We start from the raw sequence: 11,169 nt of genomic DNA, 5'->3' as shown, positions 1-11,169 counted from the left end.
TGGGTGTCCAGCAATCTTAGATTTGTGCCCCCATTTGAGCACGTTTTCCCAGAGTCATCGAGGCACAACAGTTTTACCAACAGGTACAAGGGTGATGGCAGCTGTTAGGATTTGTGCAGGATCTATAATGAGCTGGGGGGACAGTTGAGCATTCCACGCTCTCCATGGACTACAAGAGGGCATCTGCCCTCCTATTCTTTTCTGCTGGTTGGAAGTGGAGCTGGAAGTTAAAACAAGAGAAAAATAATGACCACTGAGCCTGACATGGGTTGAGGCACTGTTAAGATTTTTGCACAGTAATGAGATGCAAAACATGCATTTGCAACTAATTACTGTGTAACCCACTTAGACTTAATTATCACCGCTGTATTGTTAGTCAAGCAGCGTTAGGACTGTTTAAGTTGTCTTAAGGGCCAAATAGAGGTAAAATGATGGACAGGTATTGAATTCCTTGTTGGAGCTGTGTAATATTATTTTTTTGTATTTTATATGTATGTTTTGTTTTTATTAATTAGGTATGCTTCTTTTATACCTCACCCTGGATAAGAGAGGGTAAGAAATAATACATTTCAATTTTAATTTCAAATAACATGACTTAAAGTCCTAATGCCGCTTGATGAATTCCTCCCTAAGCCACAAACATTGCCCACCTAAAGATTTATTCTCCTAAACTGTCCTTCAGGCTGGGTGGCTGGATGCACTAGATATTCTCTCTCCCTGTCTGGTTTTTCTGGAGTTCACCAGTAACCTCCCTAATTGGCCCCAGATGCTTGATTGCCCTCACCTAAGCTCTAAACCTGCTTATCTCTTTGAGCTCCCTTCCTGATAGTCTAGAACTGCCACTTCCAGCATTCTTGTGAACTCGCTTTCTCTGAGTTATTTCACTCAGCTCTTTAACTGACTTATTTTTTTCTGGAATCCAATACTTACACTTGAAAGTGTCATCACATTTCATGTACATGCAGGGCTGACTCAAGGCATGGGCCAAGTAAGATACTGGCTCAGGGCACTGAGGCTCAAGGGTGCCAAAAACCTGCCTCACCTGCTCAGCCTTCACAGCAGTGAGAGCATGTTTTGCTCACACTACTGTGTTCTCACACACCAAGCACCCATCTTCCACCCCTGTTCCATGGGCAGTCATTGCTCTTTCTACTCTCCTCCTCCACTGTCTGGTTTTTCCCCCTCCCCCTCCACTGTCTGGTTTCTCCCCTCTCTCATCCCACCCTCACTGCCTTAGTCTACCTTAACATGTCTCTCTTTCCATCAGCAGTGATACACAGATGCTGCCTGCAGCCTGATCTGGAGCCTTTCCTCTGATGCACCCTGCCTGCATGGAAACAGGAAGTTGCATCAGAGAAAGCGGGGTGCATCAGAGAACAGATTACAGATCAGGCTGTAGGCAGTATCTATGAATCATTGCTGATGGAGAGAGAGAGAGAGAGAGAGAGACATGATAAGGTGGATGGGGGGGGGGGGGGGGTTGAAAGAGAGGGAGAGATGCCAAAATCGGGGATGGAGAGGAGGGATAGAGGGGACTAAGGGAGGGAGGGATGGAGGGGAGAAATGCTGGACCCCAAAATGGAAAGGAGGGAGAGAGAGATGCTGGACAATGGGTAGGAGGGAGTAAAAAGAGATGGAGAGATGTTGGATTCTGGGGTGGGGGTGGAAGGAAGACAGAAGAAGAGATGTTGGACCAGGGGTGGAAGGGAGGGAAAGAGAGATGAGAAGCTGGACAAAGGGAGGGAAAAGAGAGAAAGAGAGAGAGAGAGAGAGAGAGAGAGAGAGAGAGAGAGAGAGAATGTTGACTCACAGGAGAAGGGAGGGAAGAAGAAGGGATAGATGTTCAGCCATGGGTGGGGGCAGGGAGATGCTATGCGCTGGGACAGGGAGATGTCAGGTACAAGGATGAGAGGGGAACAGAGAAGGAGGGAAAAGGTGCTGGGATACAAAGACAGAGGGAGGAGGAAGGGGAGATGCTGGGAATGGTGGGAACCATGTGGGAGAGACTATGGGTGGGGGTTGTCAAGGAGACCTGGATGTCCTAATTTTTACCTAGATGCCCTAGACAAGACTGGGCTTTATAAAGATCATTTTATAACAGGACATCTTGGTTAATATGGGTAAGAAAAGGCACCTATTATTAGCCTATTTTATAAAGATACATAGATGCCTCACACCTCTTTATAAAATGGCAGCAAAACTTCTGCAGAAATAATGCCTAGATTGTTAGTACTGACATTTATGCCTATTTAGAAGCAGGTGTAAATGTTAGTGCATAAAGTATGCATACATTTTATGAAAAGACCAAACACAGTGAGGGAATACAGCCAACTTCCAGAACCAGGCAGTCTTTATTCCTATCAGCATTAACACCACAAATGAGATGACCCGACACAGCTGTATTTCAGTAACAGTTTTTAAAATCTCATAACATGGATTGCTTGTGCAATAGAGCAATAGCACCGATGAAAAACACTCAGTTTTAAATACCGGACCCGCTACATGGCTCAGCCTTCTTCACCACACCGTGTTTGCAATTTTCTGTGGCTTCACGACGCCTTGTGCGATCACAATTGCCAAAGCCAGCTGACTGAGTGTTTTTCATCGGTGATATTGCTCTATTACACCAGCAATCCATGTTGTGAGATTTTAATGACCCTTGACACAGGCATTATTTTTTGCTGAAACATGGCCGTGTTGGGTTATCTCATTTGTGTTGTTAATGTTGGTGTTATGATTCTGTTAGAATTCTGCTAGTCAGACAGGGGAATGCTTGGAATCGCTCCTGATTGGTCCGTCAGGGGCTGAGCTGATGTCAGTCTGATCTACTTAAGCTTACCTTTCCCTACAACCCCTGCTTTGGCGTTATTCCTGGTCTTCTGAAGCCTTACCTGTGCTCTGTCTGAGCTATCTGCTCTGTGCTTTAGTGGGGTTTGATTACTCCTTTCTTGCCTGCAGTTTCTGTTCCTCTGTCTCTGTTTGCCTGCTGCTTCTAGTGTGTGTCTAATTACCTCTCTCACTGCACCTGGGATTCTCTGTTTGGCTGTGGTGCTGTGTGGTGAGATCCTACCTGGTTCCATTCCAGTTTGTTTATTTGGTTCCCCTTCCTTCGGAGTTACCCTTTGTTGCTGTGTTTGTATTCTGATTTGTATGTCCTGCCCTTGTAGTAGGCTCGGGACCCTTTGTAGAAACTAAGAAGGATAAGGAATTGCTTTCCCAGAGACATTTTTTTGCTTGCTAGTACAGTTGATGGTCCTAACACACATGGACTACTGCAATGGAATATATGCCAGCTGCAAAGAAGGAATCTTCAAAAAACTTCAAAAATGCACAGAACACAGCAGCAAAATTAATACTAAGAAAATCACACTATGATAAGGCAAGAGCATTACTGCAAAAGCTTCACTGGCTCCCAATTATGGAGCACATATCTTTCAAAATATGCACCCTGGTCTACCAAATAATATTTGGTATGGCCCCAGCCTATATGATAGACCTACTTGATCTTCCACTCAGGAACGTAAAAGCTGGAGCTCACGCATACCTTAACCTCCACTACCCAAACTGCCAGAAACTAATATACAAGACCAGTCACTCAGCGGGCTTCTCATACCAAGGCACAAAACTATGGAATACCCTACCGAAAAACTTGTATAGTGTAAATAGATCAATACCTTGACTTTCGCAAACACCTCAAAGCATTTTTCTTCAGAAAATTCTACTATGAGGATCACAAATAATCTCATTATAACCCAGATCAATCATTGCTTTCTCAGTTCCCATTGTACACATTGACGTCTGACCCGTTACATCCCGTCCTGTTGGAAGTTACCCATAATATCTTTCAGTACCCCATAATGCATATACTTAACATGGTCTGTTAACGTCCCCACTACTAATGTAAGCCACAATGAACCCAAAACAAGTTGGACTATTGTGGGGTATAAATGGTGTTATAAATAAATAAATATCTCTTTGCTCTGTGATCCAATTTGAATTGCAAGTTAAATGCAGAATAGAAACCGCAGAATAGAATAGAATATGCTGCAACAACATTAAGGAGAGCAGTTTTATTCCAGGTCTGGCATTCTGAAACCTTATCCCCCACTTTCAGGCAGATGTTGTGTGCAGCTTCCTTTGGGAAAAACAATTCTCTGATATAATCAGAACTGAGAAAAAGGTCAGCAACTACTTACTACAAATTAGTTTTAGCTTAATTGACTTCGGAGTTTTGCCCAGGCGTGTTTGCTTAGACCAGAATAGGTCCTTTTCTACAATATTTTTGCTAGTTTTTATTATTGATATTATTATTTTTTATGTGCAATTTGTTCAACTTTACTAGTTTCCAATGTTACTAATTGGTGAGGGGTATTGGCCAGAAGAGTGACAAATAAAGGGGGCCCTTTTACTAAGTGGTGGTAAGCATTAATGTGTGCTTACTGCATGCTAAAAGGTACTAGCACAGGATATGCTCAGGTGCCCTGCGATAGTCCTAGGATCGGCATACATCAATCCCATGCTAAAATATGTAAAATATTTTTTAGTGCCGGAGCATGTTTGAGGGCAGAGTAGGCATACCTTGCGCTAATTTATAAATCACTGTACGCAGCCAATTAGCATGGGTTTAGCGTGGGTGCACTTATTGCATAGTAAATAGGTGGCGGTATTGGCTCCCACGCTAATGGCCATACACTAATTGGGAAATTAGTGCATGGCCGTTAATGGGAAAAAAACAAAATTGTGGCCAATTTATCGCCATGCTAAAAGTAGCCTCGATGCGTGGGAAGTCCATGTGCTAAAAATAGCGCAGGCCAATTTTTAGTGTGGCTTAGTAAAAGGGCCCCAAAATATACAGTTTAATTTGAATTGATGAATTTTTTTTGTCTAAATGTTTCCTTTGCTATAAAACTTTGCTTGCTGAAATTATGAATATAGCCGGGAAGATAGTTCGGTGACCATGAAGAGATAATATGCGGGGGAAATAGGTAGGGGAAGGAGGGGGGGGGGGGGGAAAGGGGAGGTTGGGAGGGTAAAGGGAAGGGGGGGGGGGAAAGAAAGGGGGTTGGGAGGTTAAAATCTGAGAACGGTTATGGAAGTTAACTTGATGTACAACTTGAATGTATTGATTTATTTGCAATTCTTAAACTTTGTAATTTGTAAATTTTGTTCTCAATAAAAATAGTTGAATATATTAAAAAAAAACTTTGCTTGCTGTAGGCTTTCTGTGTTTATAAATGCTTGCCAGTTTTCTTGACATACTTCAGAGTAGATTGAGGAAAGGGCAATGTTTTGAAGTGTACCACAAAAATTGGTTAAGAAGACTATATCCCTGACCAGGGGCATAGCCAGACTTTGGCGGGAGGGGGGGTCCACAGCCCGAGGTGAGGGGGCCCATTTTAGCCCCCCCCCCCGGTGCCGCCGAACCCCCTGACATTTTTGACCCTCCCTCACCATTTTTGACCCCCCCACCACTGCCACCACCACCACCTTTGACCCCCCCCGGTGCCAACCCTTTTGATCCCCTCTTCCTGCTGCTGCCAACCCTCCCCCACCGCCGCCGTCGGGTACCTTTGCTGGCAGGGGTCCCCAGCCCCTGCCAGCCAAAGACCTCTTGTCTGGCACAGCCGCGTTGCTGATCTGCAAGGCTTCTGTTTCTGTAAGTCTGACATCCACAGGACATCAGACTCACAGAAACAGAAGCCTTGCAGATCAGCAATGCGGCTGCGCCGGAGGACTTCGGCTGGCGGGGGTTGGGGACCCCCGTCAGCAAAGGTACCTGATGGCAACGGCGGCAGCAGGGGAGGGTTGGCGGTGGGAGGGGGTTGAAGGGGTTGGCGGCGGGGGGGGGGGGGCAGGGCCAAATATACGGGGACCCATGCCCCCGTGGCCCACATAGCTACGCCCCTGTCCCTGACGCAGCTGTTCAGCACTCAACTGGCCAGGTTAACCACAGAAATAAGACCGCACAAAAGTCAGTCCTATCTTTGGAGCCCTTTTACTAAAGGGTTGCCGCGGTGCAATCCAGAACTACCACCGGCTGTTACGTCTGTGCTCACCTCGCCCTCTGGTGGCCAGAACTGGTGGCTGCTGTGGACTGTCACCCGTTCCAGATTTCAGCCTAGTCCGGTCCGGATCTTCCGGGCTGCCAGACTTGCTTGCTCGGATTGAACCTACACAGCACCCGTAGTTTCCTGGTGATGGTTGCAGCTGAGCTCCAGGTGCTGCTGGGCTTATTAGCCATTTTGAAACCTGGCTGCTTGGCCTTTGCATTGCGTCTTAGGCCCTGGTCGAGGGTGCTTGTGCACTTCTGCCTTAGAGACTTTGTCTGGACCTGTTTCTGTGTTTGCTGGTGGAGGAGTGGCCTAGTGGTTAGGGTGGTGGACTTTGGTACTGAGGAACTGAGTTCAATTCCCAGCACAGGCAGCTCCTTGTGACTCTGGGCAAGTCACTTAACTCTCCATTGTCCCATGTAAGCCGCATTGAGCCTGCCATGAGTGGGAAAGCGTGGGGTACAAATGTAACAAAAATAAATAAAAATTCCTGCCTTTTGAACCTTGCCTGATCCTGGACTTTGCTTTGCTTACCACCTGCCTTTTGAACCTTTGCCTGGACCTGGACTTTGTTTTTGCTTGCAGCCTGCCTTTTGAACCTTTGCCTGGACCTGTCTTCTGCTTGCTGGCTGACCGCCAGAGACCTAGCCTGGATTTGCCGGTACGTCTGTTCTGCCTTGCTTCTGGTGTGGGGTGGTTTTGCCTGCCACTGCTGCTCCTTGGCAGTGGCCCAAGGGCTCACAAACCCAGTTCCTGTTTAGTGAACGTGACAGAATGCAAAGGCCATGAGCTCGGCAAGATCACCCTTCCAGCTGGGTTTCCAGCCTAAGACTTTTTCCTTTGTTGGTAATCCGGGTTTAAGCCCAGGTCCAGTCTCTAGTCCCAGGTTGGATTTCGGTCTGGACCCAGTTTCTGCTCTTGATGAACTGTTGATGCTCCAAGATTACCGTGATAAACTTTTTCTTGATCCAGCCTTGAGGAATACTCCTGAATCTGCAGCTGCGAGAAAGCGGGCCTGGGGGTTTGGGTTTTCTGCAAACCCAGTTTCAGCGATTGATTCTTCTATCATGTTGGCATACTACCGCTACCAACTTCTCTCGGATCCAGCCCTGTGGGATACCCCAGAAGCTGACGCCGAAAGAAGGCGCTGTGGAAGTCCCAAGTACAAGGTTTATACGCAGTTCCTGTGGAGCCTTCTGAAGGCCAGTCTCGGTTCAGTTCCTGAGTCCAGTCTGGGTCCCAGTTCAGCTCTTGTTCATAGTTCCAGCCAAGCTGCTGAGTCCCCGCTGAGTTCCAGCTCCAGCCGAGATGCGGAGTCTGAGCCTGCCCTGAGTTCCAGCCAAGCTTCTGAGCCTGCCCTGAGTTCCAGCCAAGATATTCCTGAGTCTGCACTGAGTTCCAGCCAAGTGCCTGAGCCTGCTCTGAGTTCCAGTCGAGCGCCGGAGTCTGTTCTGAGTTCCAGCCAAGCTTCTGAGCCTGTCCTGAGTTCCAGCCAAGCTTCTGAGCCTGCCCTGAGTTCTAGCCAAGATATTCCTGAGTCTGCACTGAGTTCTAGCCAAGTGCCTGAGCCTGCTCTGAGTTCCAGCCGAGCGCTGGAGTCTGTTCTGAGTTCCAGCCAAGCTTCTGAGCCTGCCCTGAGTTCCAGCCAAGATATTCCTGAGTCTGCACTGAGTTCCAGCCAAGTGCCTGAGCTTGCACTGAGTTCCAGCCAAGTGCCTGAGCGTGCTCTGAGTTCCAGCCAAGCGCCGGAGTCTGCTTTTAGTTCCAGTCCAGAGGATGCTGAGTCCGCTCTGAGTTCGAGTTCCAGCCAAGCTGTGCCTGAGTCTGCTTCGAGGTCTAGTCCTGAGAGTGGTCCGAGGGCCGGCGCTGATGCCTGTCTGGATGCCAGTCTTGACTCTGGTTCAAGCTCCAGCCAAGCTACCCGGGTCATGTTTTGAGGCTCCTCCGTAGATTCCATCATTGCTACCCGTGGAAACCTGAATTCCCCGTGGAGGTAGGGGGGGCCTTGAGGAGGGGGTACTGTTACGTCTGTGCTCACCTCGCCCTCTGGTGGCCAGAACCGGTAGCTGCTGTGGACCGTCACCCGTTCCAGATTTCAGCCTAGTCCGGATCTTCCGGGCTGCCAGACTTGCTTGCTCGGATTGAACCTACACAGCACCCGTAGTTTCCTGGTGATGGTTGCAGCTGAGCTCCAGGTGCTGCTGGGCTTATTAGCCATTCTGAAACCTGGCTGCTTGGCCTTTGCATTGTGTCTTAGGCCCTGGTCGTGGGTGCTTGTGCACTTCTGCCTTAGAGACTTTGTCTGGACCTGTTTCTATGTTTGCTGGTTTCCTGCCTTTTGAACCTTGCCTGATCCTGGACTTTGCTTTGCTTGCCGCCTGCCTTTTGAACCTTTGCCTGGACCTGGACTTTGTTTTTGCTTGCAGCCTGCCCTTTGAACCTTTGCCTGGACCTGGACTTTGTTTTGCTTGCCGCCTGCCTTTTGAACCTTTGCCTGGACCTGTCTTCTGCTTGCTGGCTGACCGCCAGAGACCTAGCCTGGATTTGCCGGTACGTCTGTTCTGCCTTGCTTCTGGTGTGGGGTGGTTTTGCCTGCCACTGCTGCTCCTCGGCAGTGGCCCAAGGGCTCACAAACCCAGTTCCTGTTTAGTGAACGTGACACTGGCCCAACGTGTGTGCCAGTAGTTCCACCCCCAGGGTGCACCATTTCTGGTGCTAGCAGAAATATTTGAAAAATATTTCCTCGGTGGGTTACCTGGCAGTAATCAGGCAGTGCTGTACACTGCCCAATTACCACCAGGTTAGTGCAGGAGTGGTGGCAAGTGCTCCCTCCGAAATGGACATGTGACAACTGCAAACCTACTGCCCAACCATTTCTTTTTTGGGGCTTTTTACCCATTGCGGTAAAAGGGGAACTGGCACGCGAGAAAAACGGCTACGGACGCTAATGCAGGGCCCTTTTTGCTGAGATTGGTTAAGTGCTATGTGTTAGCTAGCTCTGCAAATACCTACATATGGCATTGAAGCATTGAATTTTCAGGATTAATGCCAGCGGTGGTTAGCAAAATGCCCATCATTGCCAACTGAATATCGTGCCCTATATATATATTCTGACTTAATTAGTGCACCTGGACCAAGAAAGAAAATTTTTTTTTATTCTCCACTACAGAGGTTCATTTAAAGACAATTGAAAGTTGATTACTGTAGCCGGCTAGTATAAGTTGTTACTCCATAACTACTTCCAGGATTAAACCATACCTTCTTCTCTGGCTTCAAGAAAGAACATAGCCATACTGGGTCAGATCAACGGTCCATCTAGCCCAGTATCCTGTTTCCAACAGTGTCCAATCCAGGTCACAAGTACCTGGCAGAAACCCAAATAGTAGCAATATTCCATGCTATCAATCCCAGGGCAAGCAGTGGCTTCCTCATGTCTTTCTCAATAGTAGACTATAGACTTTTCCTCCAGGAACCAGTCCAAACCTTTTTTAAACCCAGATACACTAACCACTGATACCATATCCTCTGGCAATGAGTTCCAGAGTATAACTATTTGTTGAGTGAAAAACTATTCATCAGCTGTTTAGATAAACCCCATTTTAAACATCAAATGTAATTTAGAGGTTCTTTTGCTAAGCTGCAATAGAAAGTTGCCTTAGCGCACCCTTGCATGGGTCTCCCCCGCGTGCTAAACCCATTTTTATTGAACCTGCAAAATGGTTGATTTTCCATTTTTTTCAATTAATGGCCATGAACTAATTTTGCCATTATCATATGGCCATTAAAAAGGATTAGCTTGTGAACACTAACCAACACCTATTCCTTCCTGTCCTCCGTTGGTGCTGGTGCGGTGTTCCTGGTCTAGGTTTCCTGAGAGAAGAGTCAGTCCAGCCGAGATGGTAGCATTCTGGAGACAGGCGGACTCAGTTACATCTGATACTCTCAGATCTGTGCTAAGGCTGCCTGAGATGCACTGACGCAGCAATACAAAACAGAAGCTGAAAAAGCAGCTGTACCTAATATTAAAATAGTAAAACCAAAAAAGGACAACTAGGGCTTGATCTATGGTCGTTGTCTGACATCTTTTTCATTTTTCCAATAACCAGAAGATTCTTGGGATTTTCGACATGAAGATCAACCGTGTAGTTAGTTGGGTTTTTTTTTTTTCATTTTCTGGTGTGTTGTTGAAAAACAAATCTGGCATATATATATAAATTGGTTTATTGGTATGTAACAGTAAGCCACATTGAGCCTGCTAATAGATGGGAAAATGTGGGATACAAATGAAATAAATAATAATAATAATAAATAGTAAGTGCTCATGTGCTAATCCTGCACTAATCAGCACATGGTAATGTAGCTGCAATGATTAACGCTGAAATGCCTACTCTCGCCCCCCCCCCCCCCCAGACATGCCCTCCTTCCTGTGTGATAAAAATAAAAATATTTTAGCATGTGGTTTACACATGCACATTTGAAAATTATTGCAGGAGGCCTAAACGTGTCCCACAGTAAACCATTTTAAGCTGTGGTAAGCATGCACTAGTGGTTACCACAGTTAGGTGTCCTTTTACTAAGCAGCAGTAAGCCCACCGTGGGTTTGCTGCGCAGCAATCCGGAATGACCGCAGGCCCAACGTGGGTGCTGACAGTAGTTCCATCCCCAGCATGCGGCATTTCTGGCGCTAGTAGAAATATTTGAAAAATATTTCTACAGGGGGTTACCCGGCGGTAATCTGCCTGGTTATCACCGGGTTAGTGCAGTAGCCCTTTCCGCCACCACAATGGGTAGTGGTAAGTGCTTCCCACCAAAATGGCTGAATGGAAATTGCAAACTTACTGCATGGCAGTGGCGTAGCCAAGGGTGGGCCTGGAAGGGGCTCAGGCCTACCCACTTTGGACTCAGGCCCAGCCAGTAGCAGCACACCTATGATGTGGCTGGCAGGGATCCCCAAGCCCCACCAGCTGAAAACTCCCAACAACTGTCCCTCCTGCATACCTTGTAAATAGCAGATCTTCACCTGCAGCTAGCAGCGACTAATACATACTGCTCACACCAGCCCCACAGCCTTCCCTCTGATGTATTCTCATCTATGCGGAAATAGGAAGTTGCATCAGAG

The 11,169-nt window shown here is 47.2% G+C and overlaps 1 pseudogene; it reads left to right on the top strand.

The window, feature by feature from the left end:
- The first annotated feature begins 9,946 nt into the window (after nt 1-9,946).
- Nucleotides 9,947-10,249, top strand: LOC115472338 (annotated as a pseudogene).
- The last annotated feature ends 920 nt before the right edge of the window (nt 10,250-11,169 follow it).

The sequence above is a fragment of the Microcaecilia unicolor genome, chromosome 6 (genome assembly GCF_901765095.1).
Source record: "Microcaecilia unicolor chromosome 6, aMicUni1.1, whole genome shotgun sequence".
Classification (NCBI taxonomy): Eukaryota; Metazoa; Chordata; class Amphibia; order Gymnophiona; family Siphonopidae; genus Microcaecilia; species Microcaecilia unicolor.
This window is presented reverse-complemented; position numbering and strand designations above follow the sequence as displayed.